The 16,425-nt window shown below is 42.4% G+C and overlaps 1 non-coding gene across 1 annotated transcript; it reads right to left on the minus strand.

The window, feature by feature from the left end:
- Window positions 1-4,921: 4,921 nt before the first annotated feature.
- On the minus strand, window positions 4,922-5,028 carry LOC141644770 (small nucleolar RNA R71). The gene has a single exon (XR_012544378.1). It is a non-coding gene; the product is annotated as a small nucleolar RNA R71 (small nucleolar RNA).
- Between the last annotated feature and the right edge of the window lie 11,397 nt (window positions 5,029-16,425).

Raw genomic sequence — 16,425 nt, forward strand, 5'->3', positions numbered from 1 at the left:
CACCGAGCTCACCGGCATCTCGGATAACCATTTGTTCGGGGCCAATTATTAAGCCTTTCCTCCCTGCCATCTTTTGGCGCTTCAAATGATATGTCTGTAACCTTTTGTTCTTCTTTTCCTTGTTTTTGGTAGGTTGTGTTTTGGCTTATCCCTATGGGGACGGCCGTCGTCTGTATTCTCCTTGTAATCATTTTCAGTAAAGTTTGTTTATTGGCCCTCGGCTTGGCCGGGGCTTTGATCACAATCCTTCACTTGTCTTCTTTCGTTATTAATTGAGCGCTTTTTCGTTTTTACCTTCGGCCTGGCCGAGGCAGTTAGAATGCGTATCTGAACTGTGTTTAACGTTTTTAAACATGTAGGCATGTTGGTCGCTTCCTCTTTCACTCTCGGTCTGGCCGAGGCGTCCGATTTGCGTTTTCCAACCGCCGCTGTGAACATGTTAGCGTATCGACCGTTGTGTCCCCTGCCAGGCCTTCGGTTGGCCGAGGCGGCTAGAGGTTACGGCTCGACAGCGTTCGTATCTGTAGACATATTGATCGCTTCCTCTGCCAGGCCTTCGGTTGGCCGAGGCGGCTAGAATTGCGTCTCAACTGTACTTATACGTTCCTAAGGCATGTTGGTCGCTTTCGCGAGTATCAACTGCGCTGGTAGTGACTGCCGTGGCGTCTATTTCTTGGGGTGACTGTCCGGCTTGGGCCGTGGCGTCTACCTCGATATGACTACGGAGGGGATAAACACTTTGATAGAAAACTTGGATGATTTTTCAATAGATATAAACACGCGTTGGGGTGGCAACAACAGTTTTTGGACACCTCCGCCGCTATACAAAGTATTTCCTGAGGTTGTCAGTGTTCCAATGGCTCATCAAAGGCACGCCCTCCATATCTGTCAGCCGGTATGTACCCGGCCTCATTTCTTCAACCACTTTGTAAGGACCCTCCCAGTTGGCCGTCAATTTACCATGAATGTTCCCTTTGTTGGTGGCGGCCGACTTTCTTAGGACTAGATCCCCTACTTTTAAGTCCCTTTTGTGGACTCTTCGATTGTAGGCTCTTCTCATTCGGTTTTGGTATCGCCAAGTTGAGGCGTCTTTGTATCTCGGCTTTCTTCGACCAGGTCTAGGGAGGTTCTTAGACCTTCCTCATTTTCAACCGGGTTAAAGGTGGCCGTTCTGAATGTCGGCACCGATGCTTCAATTGGCGGGATCGCCGGACCGTAGACTAAGTGGAATGGATGCACCCGTTGCTTCTTTCTCCGTGGTCCGGAGGGACCATAGGACGTCGGGTAGTTCATCGGCCCATCTTCCCTTTAGGTCTTCAACCTTCTTCTTCAAACCGTTGAGGATTGTTTTATTGGTCGCCTCCTCACTTTGTCCGTTGCTCTGTGGGTGGCGAGACGGAGGAGTATGCAAATTTGATACCAAGTTCCTCCAACCAGTTCATTATTGTGTCACTCCAAAACTCTCGGCCGTGGTCAAATACCATGACTTGGGGTAACCCAAAACGAGTTATGACATTTTCCCAGATTACCTTTTTTACGGCCGCCGTGGTCTTGGCAGTACCGCTACGGCCTTCAACCCATTTGGTGAAGTAGTCAACGGCGACAATCAAGTACTTTCTTCCTCCAGATGCCGTTGGAAATGGCCCTAGTAGATCCATCCCCACGTGCAAAAGGAAAGGGACTAAGTACGGCTGCAGGTCTCGGGAAGGTGCATGTATCACCGGAGCATGCATTTTGAGTTGTTGCACTTTTTGGTTTTGGCTCGGAATCCTCAAGCATGGTGGGGCGAAGTAGCCGGCTCGGAGAGCTTTGTGGGCTAGTGTTCTTGCCCCCATGTGATGACCACAGATGCCCTCATAAATTTCTGTCAGTATTAGCTCCGCGTCGGTTGGGCCGACACATTTCAAAGAGTGGCCTTATCACGGACCTCTGTATAATTCTCCTTCAAACACCAAGTACCTTGTCTGCGATCCTCTTTATCTTCCGCGTGAGAGACTGCGGTCCTCCGTAACTCATTCATCGGTTTGTACTTCATTATCGGAGTCATCCACGTTGTCTCGGCCTCTATGTCGCCCACCATGCCGACGGTCTCGGTAATGCTTTTGGCATTCCCGATGTCCACCAAAGACGGTTCGTGACATTCTTGATGGTTGAACGGCAAGCTTTGAGAGAGCGTCGGCTCGGTTGTTCTCGGACTGGGAGGAATGCATTGTATCCGGAAAGATTTCAATTTTGAAGTGTCAGCTTTTACCCTTTCCAGGTATCTTACCATCCCGTCGTCTCGAGTCTCGTACTCTCCTCTGATTTGATTAGCCACTAAAAGTGAATCTGTTTTCAAAATGATGTGCTCCTGATAACTACGTTATCGCCCCTTCATTCTTGTCAAAAATCCTTGCTTTAGTCCTAATTTTGGTGCATTTAATTGATAATTACTCAAGTTTATGATTAATTTGCCTAAATAAGTCTCACCGGATTATTTTCTAAGCTTTTTGTAGTGTTGCACGCTTCTCCATGCAAAACCGATCAACATTTGGTGGCCAAGGATCAAGATTAGCCTTGTCGGTGTATCTCCTTCCCCTAGCCAGTGTATTGTGATCAGGCGCGGTGCAACTCAAGAGTAGCCGGTGTATCTCATTTAGCCTTGTCGGTGTATCTCCTTCCCCTAGCCTGTGCATTGTGATCAGGAGCAGTGTAATTTTGGCCAGCCGGTGTAACTTTGTGAGCGGGCGGTGTAACTTTCATCCAGCCGGTGTAACTAAGAGGCGGGCGGTGTATCGATACACCGGCTGGGAATAGTAACCGGGCTGTTTTTGAGAATTGCTTGTAATTTGATGTTTTTAAGCCCATAGTATATATAGAAAAGGGGCAACCTTGTAAGAACAACTTTTGATTACACTTGTTTTTGGATCAAAAATTGGTTAGGTAGAGAAAATTGGGAAGAACATTGGATCTCACTTTGTTCTTAGTTTTGTGAAGAAATCAATTCAATCAAGTTATTTTCTTTCTTCTTTGTTGGTATATTTCCTTTCCTCATATTTATTTCTTTGTTTTAGTTGTTAATTTCATACTTCTTTAGTTTATGCTTCCCTTATTTTTGAATATTTACCTTGCTTGTGGTTAAAGTTACTTCCTTTTTGTTTGATTGTTGTTGTTTACACCATTGTTCATCTTTTCATTGGTTTTCTTTTCTTTGATTCTCTTTCCTTTGTTCTTCTTGGGCTAGTTGTCCTCAAAGACTTAATCTTTGAGTTGATTGTGTTAAAGGTTGTGTCTTTTGGTTTGTTCATCCTTGCTATTAGATTAAAACCATCTTTCTTCATAATTATTGTTGGGTTGTTGCATGTTTAGAAGTAAAATTCATCCTATCACCATGTTTATGCTTAAAGACTCTATCTTTGTTGTTTTCTTTGCCTCTAAAAACATGATTAGTGAGTAGTCTCCTTCTAGGACTCGGTTTGACCCGATATGGGTAATTTCACTAACTAATTATCATTAAGGCTAATTTGTGGGGGAAATTGGTGAGGGTAGTTTAGAGGAATTTGCTTGCTTAAGGTTTGGGTTTTGGGTAGTGTCAACTTGTGACCCTTGTCCACCAACGGAAGTTGGTTAGGTTGTTAGTTGGACACCCGAAATTTGGCCTTGTCACCAACTAAGGTTGAGACCGGAAGGGAGAACCGAGGGAGGGTGCCTCTAGGCTAGCGTTTGAAATCGACCTCCGGAAGGGGGAGTGGGATGACCCGGAATATGATGAGTGCTTAATGACCTTGACCATTTACTTGACCTCCTTGGGAAAATGCATGTTCTTGGGGTTGTCGGGTTTTGAGTTAGGGAGACCGGCTTTCGAACCCGGGAGGGGGGTTAGTCGGAGTAGCTAGTGTCCTAGTGCGAGACCGGAAGGGAGGTTCTAGGCGAATTAGAGCCATCTCCCCCTTACCTTTCTACCCCTTTTGATTAGCCGAAACGATTAGTATGTGGAATTACTTATATTCGTGGGAGAACCGAGTTCTAGTCCTTCTCTTTATTTGATCTATCCTTTATCTTTAGCTTGCTCTCACCTAGTCTAGTTTATAGTCTTTAACTTTGTTAGTTTTAGTGCTAGTTTGTTACCACCCTCTTTGTTATTTATCGACTTAGCTAAGCTCAAGAATATAGACAATTAGTATTCACCCCTACTCCTTGTGGATCGACCCTCTAGAGTGTACAACGATAAAATCGTGCACTTGCGAGGTTTAACTTGAGACCATCAAGTTTTTGGCGCCGTTGCCGGGGAGTACGGCTTGATATTAATCGTTTTTGTTCTAGTTTAGACTAAGTCCTTTGTTACTAATCCTTTCTTTCAAGTGCTTATGTCTTTTGCATGAGTAGGCGACAAAGAAGAGGTCAACCAACATATCCTATTGATCTTGAAATTGAAGCTACGGCACGAAGACTTAATTCTCTAAGAAGAAGGGGTTTTCTAGATACACCACCGGTTGAAGAAGGTAATCACCAAGAAACTACCGAAGTATTTGAAAATCCTTTTGGGGTTTTAGAAGAAGAACCTAACACCATGGGTGATCCGGTTCCGATAAGAGAGACTATGGCTCCTAAGCACATAGTCAATCCAAGCATCCAAAGACCGAGAATTCAAGCTAATAACTTTGAGATTAAAAATGCCTTGCTCAACCTTGTTCAAGACAACCAATTTGGAGGAGGTCCCTTGGAGAACCCAAATGATCATCTAAATGATTTCCTTGAAAATTGTGATATGTACAAGTCAAATGGGGTTTCCGATGACGCGGTTCGCCTTAGGTTGTTCCCCCGTTCTCTTAGGGGTTCGGCCAAGGATTGGTTGAAGAATTGTGACCCGGATTCCTTCAAAACATGGGATGAGTTGGCTTCGGCATTTTTAAACAAATATTTCCCACCTTCAAGAACGGCCAAGGTCAAGAGTGAATTGCAAAGCTTTACTCAAGAAGAGGATGAAACCTTATATGAGGCATGGGAACGGTATAAGAAGCTCCAACGGTTATGCCCACACCATGGCATCTCCGAGGCCGAGCTAGTGAACAATTTCTACAAAGGGTTGACTCAAGACCTTAGGCTTTCATTGGATGCGGGATCGGGGAAAGGTGCCTTAGACATTTTGGGGCATAAAGCGGCAAAGGAACTAATTGAGGAGATGGCCTCAAGAACTATGGAATGGGGAAGTGATAGGCAAATGAGGAAGGGCAAGAGCAAGGATTCTAATTCGGTTTTGAATGTGGAGGTTAAGGGTATGCTAGATGAACTCACCCAACAAGTTGCTTTGCTAAATTCAAAACCTAAAGGCTCCGATATGAGGCAAGTCTTGTCTTGTGAGTTGTGTGGTGAACAAGGGCATACTCCCATTGGGTGTCCCTTGATTTCACCCCTAGGTGAGGAATGCTATGAGCAAGTAAATGGGATTTGGGAATCGACTAGTGCAAGGCAAGGGTTCAACAATAATAACAACAACCAATTTGTCAATGGAAAAATAACTCATCCTTTCTTGTCTTATGCTTCACAAAATATTCAAAACCCAACCACTTCCTCACCACAACAACAAAGGTTCAATCAAAACTCTCAATTCCAAAGACAAATCCCACCCGGTTTCCAAGGAAAACAATTTGTCACTCAAAACCAACAACCATTTGGGGGTTTCAAGGGACAAAATTTCAACCAACCTCAAAACCAAAACTTTCAAACCCCTCAAAAACCTTCTTGGGAGCAAGCCTTTGAGCAATTGGTGATTGCCAACCAAAAAGTCGACTCAAAGCTTGACAACCACATTGCCTCACAAAACCGGGTTAATGATGAAATACGAGCATCCCAAAAGGCTACAGAAACTCATGTGGCCCAAATTTCTCAACAATTGGGGCAATTGGCTCAAAATCCGGGGAAGTTTCCGGGTAATACGGTTAACCCAAGGGAGATGAATGCGGTATTTTTGAGGAGTGGAAAGCAATTGGAGGAGGTTGAGAAATCTCCTAAGTGGAAGAGGAAGAGGGTGTCTAGTGAAGTAGTGAAAGAGCACCCGGTTGAAGTTGTGGAAGAAGATGAGACTAGGGTGGAGAAGTCTAAGGAGGTGGAGATGGTTGATCCTCCAAAGCAAGATGAACCTATTGCATCTAAGGCCAAAGAATGTATTCCACCACCAAGGGAGTATGTAGCACCGGTACCCTATCCACAAAGGCTTGCAAGGCCAAGGCTTGAGAAGAAATATGAGAAGTTCATTGATATTTTGAAGAGTATGAATGTCACCATACCATTTCTTGACATGATCACCGAAATCCCTAACTATGGAAAGTTTTTAAAGGAACTTGTGACTATGAAGAGAAAGAGTGAAGGGGTACAATCCGTTAACCTCTCTAGGGAGTGTAGTGCAATCCTCACTCACAAACTTCCTAGCAAACTTGAAGACCCGGGAAGCTTTTCTATTCCTTGTTCTATCCAAGGGGTGAAGATAAAGAGAGCTTTGTGTGACTTGGGAGCTAGTGTTAGCTTAATGCCTCTTTCCTTGTTTAAGAAGCTACACTTGGGAGATTTGAAGCCTTCAAAGATCTCCCTTCAACTAGCCGATCGTTCGGTTAAGTATCCCTTGGGTGTGATTGAAGATGTTCCTTTGAAGGTTGGAAAACTATTGATCCCATGCGACTTCTTTGTCATGGACATGCCCGAAGATAGCCATGTGCCAATCATTTTGGGTAGGCCTTGCTTGGCCACGGGAGGTGCTATGATAGATGTTAAGAGTGGAAAAATCTCACTCCAAGTGGGTAATGAGAAGATTGAGTTTGAACTCAACAATTCCATGAAGTCTCCTCCTATGGGCAACTCTTGTTGTAGGGTGGATATGGTGGAAGATAACTTGGATGAACCTAATTTAGGGCCTTCATTTTTGGATCCATTAGAAGCTTGTCCAACAAATGAAAAAGGAAAAGAAGAGTTGAAGCTTGAGGGTGGAGGGGATCACCCCAATGTGATCCCTCCCAAATTTGATTCTAGCACTAATACCCCTCCAAAAATGAAGCCAAGGGTTGAGAAGAAGAAACCAAAAAAATGGAGAAAGAAGGTGAAAAGAAAAGGGAAATGTGAACCAAGCCTTGAAAATGAAGAAGTTCTTGTCCATGACAAGAAGAAGCTTGAAGAAGAAATCGCCCGGAAATGGTCGGAAGTGCACCACGCCATAAGCGGTGTGCATGAAGTGTTGTCAAATCTTGGAAGCTCTTACTCCATGGGAAAATTTGAAGTTTTTAAAGGGATAGCGAGATTCCAAGAGGGGGATCCCGGTTGATTGAAGACTCTTTGATGAAGAGGTTTGGTGGAGTTACTTAACAAGCACCACAATGTATATATTCTCCTTCTCTTTAATTAAGTTTTTATCGCATTTTGCATTTAGTGACATGACCCAAATAGGAGTTAATCTAAATTGGCTCTCTATGCATTCATGTAGTATAGTTTGCATTGTCCTTTCAATTATTGCATATAGTATAGAGCATGCATTGCATTCTTATTTTTAAAATCACAAAATAAAAAATTGAAAAATGACAAAAACCAACAAAAACATGTTCTTTTATTTCTCTAAATGCCCTCCCATGTTTATAAATAAGTGTGGGGAGGGCCTAAAAAAAAAACCAAAAACATGTCATTTTAATTTTCCAAAAACAAAAATACCAAAAATATGTTATTTTTATTTTCAAAAAATCAAAAATGCAAAAATATGTTCCTTTCTTTTTCCTCTTCACTCCCTATGCTCTTGTCCATTGAGGACAATGTACATCTCAAGTGTGCGGAGGGAAATATCCACTCTTGTGAATATTTGTATATATTTGTAAATGCTTGTAAATTTAAGAAAATTCAAGAAAATGCCTAAAAATTGAAAAATTTCTGGAAAATTCAAAAAATTTGCATTGTATATATATGTTTTGTCTAACCTTTGGCATGGCACATTGACCACTTGAGGCAAAAAAAGGAACTTGAAGACCGCTTGGTATAATCCTTCCTACCTCTTGCTCCTTTTACTATTCTTTCTTTTTGGTATCTTGGATATTTTGAAGGAGAATGGGAATTTTGTTGCTTTGGGTGTCTCCTTGGGAGACCGTTTGGATTTTTGGTGTTGATGTACTGCTAGGATTAGCCAATTTGTTGCACGTTTTATTTCATGTTTGTTTAAATTTCCGCATGCATTTGTTCACATGTAAATACTTGTTGCATTTCTTTCTTTTGCATTGAGTTTGTAAATAAGTTTTTAAGGAAGAGCATGGTCAAAGGAAGGGAACCAAGTACCCCCATGATGAACTAATGTGCCCAATTGTGCCTTTCCCCTCCTCGTGACTCGCGCCCGTGGCCTCTTAGTTAGCCGAGGAAGGAGGGCTTGACCAATGAGTTTGGACCGACCTTGTGAGACTTAGGGCCGTAGACTAGACCTTTGGCTCGACTTAGCTACTCAAAGGTAAGGGTAGAGCCTCCTAGGGTGGGTACATTCACACCCCGCCCTCATCTAGGTTTGAGAGTAGGCCTCCTCGCGAGGCGTGTCACATCATTACGCATAAGTGTGTCGCATCGTCCTTAGACCATGAAATTGCATTACATTTCTGTGCATATGATATGAAGCAAAAATCAGTTTTTATGAGCCTCACATAGCCAAATAGCCTTATTTTCTCCCCTACATTGTTTCCCTTTTTGTTTCACCCCCTTTGAGCTTAGCCTTTTCATTTGGCAAACCCACCTAAATAGCTACATTCCCATAACCACCCTTCCTTAATCAAGAATTTGTCGGTTTTTGTAGTTGTGTTGTAGGAGGTGATTTGGGGCATAGTGATGGATAGTGTACATATCCATTTGGGTCGGAATTTGGTATGATTTGGCATTATATATAAATAAGAGGTTTTGAAAAAGAAATGAAAAACAAAATAGAAGAGTGAAAAAGTCGTGAAAAATCCAAAAAATGAGTTACTTGTGTTGTATATATTTGTTGTCAAGAAAAAGAAAAAGGCAAGCAACACCCCTACTCATCATTTAAAGGGGTAGAAAAAGCCGTTGCTAAATAAAAATGGGCAAATTGATGTTTTTCCAAAGATGAGTCGGGTTTACACATTTTTTGCATGGCTTGGAAAACCGAGTCGTTGTTACGGTGTAGACGTTACCGTTTGTTGAAATAAAAGGAGTTTTATCAAATTTTTCCTACTTGAGTTGGGTTTATGCAATTTTTGCATAGTATTGGTCATTAATGCTATGTTAGGGCATAGACGTGTCTCATGTGTTGCAATAAGAGATGGGATGTGATGTGTCGACGATTCTTGATTTGAGCTCCACATGTCCAAACGGTGCTTGCACCATTCCCGTTTCGACCCACTCCTTAGCCCCGTTATAACCCTTGCTTCATTTTTGTGTGCATTTTACCATTGTTTGCATTTCATTGGACATAGGACGGTTTTACACATTAGATTGCGGGCACGTTTTCGCTAGTTGAGTTAGTTGAGTGATTTTGGTTACTTTTTGTCACAAAAATCACCTTGTTCTTTCATTGAGTGACGAGTGAAAACCGTGAGGATGTCGTTGCCTTGGTCCCCTTAGTCATGGGTCTCTTGGTTGAATCTTGTGTCGGCCTTGTAATTCTCGGCGGACTTGCCCTTTCTTCCCTTTCCCCGCTCTTGAATTTGTTTCTTGAGCATTGGTCACACATGGGTTGCCTTTGTCACATTTAGGGGGTTGGCACCTCAATTGGCACTTCTGAGACGGTACTCCCGACCTAGACCGTGTTTTTGCTATTTGAAAATTCGGCCACTTAGATGAGGAAAGTGGATCATTTTGTTAGATGCATTCTATTGATTAGTTACGTGCTTTCATGATAGATGCGTCGCAATTTTGTAGCAAGACCCAACTTGCCTTGCAATAGGGCACTTTCCCCTCATGAGTGTCAAATTGTGAGTTGAAGGGGCGTTGAGTGCGCTAATACTCGTTTGGATGATATTAGTTAGAATAATTAAGTGGTGCTTATATTGTGCATTCACTTTAAGATTGGAGTTTTGACTTGTATTGCATTTTGATCTTACTTGAGCTTACTCGAGGACGAGTAAGGGTTTAGTGTGGGGAGATTTGATAACTACGTTATCGCCCCTTCATTCTTGTCAAAAATCCTTGCTTTAGTCCTAATTTTGGTGCATTTAATTGATAATTACTCAAGTTTATGATTAATTTGCCTAAATAAGTCTCACCGGATTATTTTCTAAGCTTTTTGTAGTGTTGCACGCTTCTCCATGCAAAACCGATCAACATTTAGTGGCCAAGGATCAAGATTAGCCTTGTCGGTGTATCTCCTTCCCCTAGCCAGTGTATTGTGATCAGGCGCGGTGCAACTCAAGAGTAGCCGGTGTATCTCATTTAGCCTTGTCGGTGTATCTCCTTCCCCTAGCCTGTGCATTGTGATCAGGAGCAGTGTAATTTTGGCCAGGCGGTGTAACTTTGTGAGCGGGCGGTGTAACTTTCATCCAGCCGGTGTAACTAAGAGGCGGGCGGTGTATCGATACACCGGCTGGGAATAGTAACCGGGCTGTTTTTGAGAATTGCTTGTAATTTGATGTTTTTAAGCCCATAGTATATATAGAAAAGGGGCAACCTTGTAAGAACAACTTTTGATTACACTTGTTTTTGGATCAAAAATTGGTTAGGTAGAGAAAATTGGGAAGAACATTGGATCTCACTTTGTTCTTAGTTTTGTGAAGAAATCAATTCAATCAAGTTATTTTCTTTCTTCTTTGTTGGTATATTTCCTTTCCTCATATTTATTTCTTTGTTTTAGTTGTTAATTTCATACTTCTTTAGTTTATGCTTCCCTTATTTTTGAATATTTACCTTGCTTGTGGTTAAAGTTACTTCCTTTTTGTTTGATTGTTGTTGTTTACACCATTGTTCATCTTTTCATTGGTTTTCTTTTCTTTGATTCTCTTTCCTTTGTTCTTCTTGGGCTAGTTGTCCTCAAAGACTTAATCTTTGAGTTGATTGTGTTAAAGGTTGTGTCTTTTGGTTTGTTCATCCTTGCTATTAGATTAAAACCATCTTTCTTCATAATTATTGTTGGGTTGTTGCATGTTTAGAAGTAAAATTCATCCTATCACCATGTTTATGCTTAAAGACTCTATCTTTGTTGTTTTCTTTGCCTCTAAAAACATGATTAGTGAGTAGTCTCCTTCTAGGACTCGGTTTGACCCGATATGGGTAATTTCACTAACTAATTATCATTAAGGCTAATTTGTGGGGGAAATTGGTGAGGGTAGTTTAGAGGAATTTGCTTGCTTAAGGTTTGGGTTTTGGGTAGTGTCAACTTGTGACCCTTGTCCACCAACGGAAGTTGGTTAGGTTGTTAGTTGGACACCCGAAATTTGGCCTTGTCACCAACTAAGGTTGAGACCAGGAAGGAGAACCGAGGGAGGGTGCCTCTAGGCTAGCGTTTGAAATCGACCTCGGAAGGGGAGTGGGATGACCCGGAATATGATGAGTGCTTAATGACCTTGACCATTTACTTGACCTCCTTGGGAAAATGCATGTTCTTGGGGTTGTCGGGTTTTGAGTTAGGGAGACCGGCTTTCGAACCCGGGAGGGGGGTTAGTCGGAGTAGCTAGTGTCCTAGTGCGAGACCGGAAGGGAGGTTCTAGGCGAATTAGAGCCATCTCCCCCTTACCTTTCTACCCCTTTTGATTAGCCGAAACGATTAGTATGTGGAATTACTTATATTCGTGGGAGAACCGAGTTCTAGTCCTTCTCTTTATTTGATCTATCCTTTATCTTTAGCTTGCTCTCACCTAGTCTAGTTTATAGTCTTTAACTTTGTTAGTTTTAGTGCTAGTTTGTTACCACCCTCTTTGTTATTTATCGACTTAGCTAAGCTCAAGAATATAGACAATTAGTATTCACCCCTACTCCTTGTGGATCGACCCTCTAGAGTGTACAACGATAAAATCGTGCACTTGCGAGGTTTAACTTGAGACCATCAGCTCCGCCCCGGCAGCTCTAGCTAGCACGACTCCGGTTATCACCGCCTCGTATTCGGATTCGTTGTTTGAGGCCGAGAAGGTAAATTTCAAGGCGTACTCAAACTCGTCCCCGTTTGGGCTGATGATAAGTATGCCGGCTCCTGAGCTGTTCGCCGTGGAGGACCCGTCGGTGTATACTTCCCATACTCCGGGGTTTTGCTCTTCTTGATATGTGCACTCGGCCAGGAATCTGCAAGTGCCTGTCCCTTTATCGAGGGCCTCGGCTTGTATTGAATGCCGGCCGGATAGCTCTCTCGCCCATTTAATGAGCCTGCCGGATTGCTCAAAATTTTCCAATGCTTTCTCCAATGGTTGGTCGGTTAAGACCGTCACGGGATGTGCGTCGAAGTAAGGCTTGATTTCCTTGCGGCAACGACGACAAAGCAAAGGTCGCTTTTTCAATCGGTGGGTAATTTCTTTCGGCGGGCAACAATGTATGGCTGACAAAGTAGATTGGGTGTTCTTTGTTTGTCCTCTTCTCGATGATCACCGCACCGACCGTGGCCGATGTAATCGCTATGTATAGATATAGCGTCTCCCCAAAGATCGCCCGGGACGGGGTTGGGAGAGTTTGAAGATGAGCTTTCGGTTGCACGAAAGCGTGCTCTGTCCTCCTCCCCCAGTGAAGTCTTTATTTCCCTTCAACACCTTGAAGAATGGGGTGCTCTTTTTACCGACCAGGGAGATGAAACGGGCGAGAGCCGCCATCCTCCCGGTCAACATCATAACCTCTTTTCGATTCCTCGGCTCGGCAGTCCAATATTGCTTGGACTTTTTTCGGATTGGCATCAATTCCCCCGGCGCCGACAAGCACGCCGAGGAACTTACCCGACCGGACACCGAAGTTGCATTTCATTGGGTTAAGTTTCATCTTGTATTTTCTTAGTGAACAAAATGTCTGTGTAAATCGGCTAAGTGCTCGCTGTCAGACGGATTTTTTATTTGAGCCGCCGGTATTAGTCTTTTGGCCTCCGGCAACATATTTGCTGAGGCTCCCCTTCCGGATCAGCTCTTCAATGGCATTCTTCGGATGCCGCGAGTTGTCGATTAAGTGACCGGTGTGGCCGTGGTACTCACGATCGGCTCGTGTCACCGTCCCCCTCGCCTTGGGAGGCCTTTCCCACTTCTGACCCTCGTTCTTGCTCGGGGAGAAGACCTCGGCGGCAGATACGACCGGGGGTGTGACCATTGTACCGCTTTTGATAGTACGGTCCCGAACTCCCCCCGGCGCCCGCCGAGTTTCATTTCTGGCGGACTTGTCGACCGTGACCTATTATTGTCACGACGTCCTTCATCGGGTTGTCCTCCGCGGCTCTTACTCTCGAGTGCCCGACCTCGGCCGGGGCCTACCCGGGTTTTGTGATAGTCCTCCACCTTTATGGCTTGGTCGGCCATCTTCTTGGCGGAGTCTAGGTTCGAGCCTCCGCACTTGATGAGCTCGTTTTTAAGTCTCCTCTCGGGAGGCCTTTCATCGGGCGAAGGCGCGGTTCATTGTTCACTCACGAATCTGCTTGAACCTTGGCGTCGAACCTCTTCACATAACTTCGAAGGGACTCGCCTCCCTCTGTTTGATAGTCGGGAGATCCGATGTCTCGACGGCCCTTCTCTTATTGCAAGAATATTGGGCCAAAAATATGTCCCTTAGGTCGCCATAACAAAGATATCGACCCATTGGGTAGCCCCTTGTACCAACTTTGTGCCATCCCCGCGGGGTCGTTGGGAAGACTCGGCACCAAACCTCATCAGTCGCTCCCATACCGACATGTAAGACTCGAAAGCCTCGGCATGGTCGGTTGGGTCGCTTTCTCCTTTGTATGATATGGGCGGCAACTTTAGCTTAGTCGGCACCGGGACCTCTTGGACATAGGGGTTGAGGGGGTGTCGACCACGTGTCGAATGACACGCGGCGATCGGCTCCTCGCATCCTTAGTCCGGCTCCTCTCTCCGTGGTGGGAAGGGCTTCATCTCCGACTCGGTGAGTCGGGCTTCTTCTCCGACTCGGTGAGTCGGACTTCTTCTTCGACTCGGTGAGTCGGACTTCTTTCACTCCCTGGGGCGGGCCTCGTCGGTCTTTGCGGCGACTTTGTCCTCCGCGAGTGCGGGAAGGACTCGTGTCTACCACTTGCACTCTGGGCTCCCGGCGTCTTGACATGGTCGGCTTCCTCCAATGCTTCGTTCAAGTTTCTCGAGTACCCCGATCTCTGTGGGGGTGCCGCCGCTCTTGTCGTTGTGACGGTGTGAGTCGAGCGTGCTACCCATTAGTTCCAGGAGTAGCTTCGTTTAGTTGCATCAACCACATGTCCCATGATAGTGACTTGGTCGGCGGGCAGCGGTGTATCTTGTTCCTTTGGCATCCCGTTCGTCGTATCGGTGATACGGTAGGTGGGACTGCCCCCGATTTCGAGTTGTGGAATGTGTCATCTTGGTAGAATTCAGTTTCCACAAGCACCATCTCTGGTTGTTTCGACATCTTCTTAGCTTGTTGGGTGGGTTTTGTTTTGTGTTTTTTTGTAAGGGATTTGACTAGCTTCTAGTATTTGTTTCCCCACAGACGGCGCCAATTGTTCCGGGTGTAATTCCAGAGCAGTGTTGTTTACCACGCAAGCTTGGTGAATGGATGTCTTTCCTTGCCTTGACTCTTCCTCTCGGTCTCTCCTGAAACGATGAACAAACTGAGGGCTCGGCTTTGCACCGAGCGTACTCACTCCGACGCTCAAGTCAGTGAACTTAAAGGGATTAAGTTGTATGTTACTTGACAAAGTATATTGTAGAGAGATAAGGGAGATTATACCAGATGAATAGTGAGTTTTAGGTTAGATTGTGGATCATTTCCTCAATGAGGGTTGAGGAGTATTTATAGACTTTCACCTTTTGTCACGTAGTGGCCAAGTGGCCAAGTGGCTAGCAGGTGGAAAGACTGATCTACCCTCGGCCGAGGGACCCATGGCAGGTCGGCGGGCCCCGTTGACTCCATGCCGAGGGGTCTTGGATATGAGTACGCGGGTATGTGCCCCGGCTGGCTAGTTGTCACAGCCGAGACCCAAGAGACAGGCCGACAGGCTGCGTCTGTTAGGCTGTCTAAGTTGTTGACTTGCTGTGGATATCTTTGACCTTGCTCAATATGTTGACTCGGTCAGCGGGTGCAGAATATGCCCCATCAATAATAACAATAATACCACCACCACCACCACCAACAACAACAACAACAACAACAACAACAACAACAATAACAACAACAACAACAACAACAACAATAATAATAATAAATATTATAACAATATTATTCATTAATAATAATAATATATTAATATAATAATAATAATAATAATAATAATAATAATAATAATAATAATAATAATCTAATAAGATATATAAAAAATAAAATAGTAATATAATAATAAATATAGTAATAATAATAATATATTAGTGATATAAATGATAACATTATTAATAATAAATAATATAATAAAAAATAAAAAATAAATATAATAATAATAATAGGTCTAATATAATAACTTATGAATATAATAATATTAAATATAATAATAAAAATAAATATGTGATTAATAATATTAATAATAATGAATATATTAATAAAATATAATAAATATAATATAATAACTTATTAATATAATAATATTAAATATAATAATAAAAATAAATATGTGATTAATAATAATGAATATATTTATAAAATAATATAATAACTTAATAATAATAATAATAATAAATATGCTATGAATAATATTAATAATAACGAATATATTAATAAAATAATAAATATAATATTATAATAATAATAAATAAATAAATAAAATATAAATATAATAATATAAACAATAAGAATTAATTATTAATAAATATAATAGTAATATAATAAATATAAAAATAATATAATTTGTAAATAAATTAATATAATAATAACGATATGAATAAGAATATAAAAAAAGAATAATAATATTAATGTTGAAATAAACTAATTTGAACCGAATCAATCGAATGATCTAAATGAATAAAATCGAATCGAATCGAACTAAATGAATCGAATCGAATGAATGAAGCTGAACTTGAGTTATTAGAACTGAAATTAAGTCCAAAAGAACATGGCCTTTCATTTAATGATTTTAAATGTTCTGGCCAAATACGTTTGGTAATAGATATTGTCTAGGTAGCTCCAAAACGAATTAATATGAACAAGTACACGATCAGACACATTAAACGACATCTTCTGAAATTAGGACACACGTCACGTTTTTTTAAAATTTGATAGAATATACTTCGTATATATTAAAGTTATCATAAATTCTAAAATAAGACGGTTTCACACCGTAAGATGGTCCTTTTATAGAAAAAATCACTCATTTATTATTGTTGTTAATAATAGAGTAATTTTTTA

The sequence above is a fragment of the Silene latifolia genome, chromosome 2 (genome assembly GCF_048544455.1).
Source record: "Silene latifolia isolate original U9 population chromosome 2, ASM4854445v1, whole genome shotgun sequence".
Lineage (NCBI taxonomy): Eukaryota > Viridiplantae > Streptophyta > Magnoliopsida > Caryophyllales > Caryophyllaceae > Silene > Silene latifolia.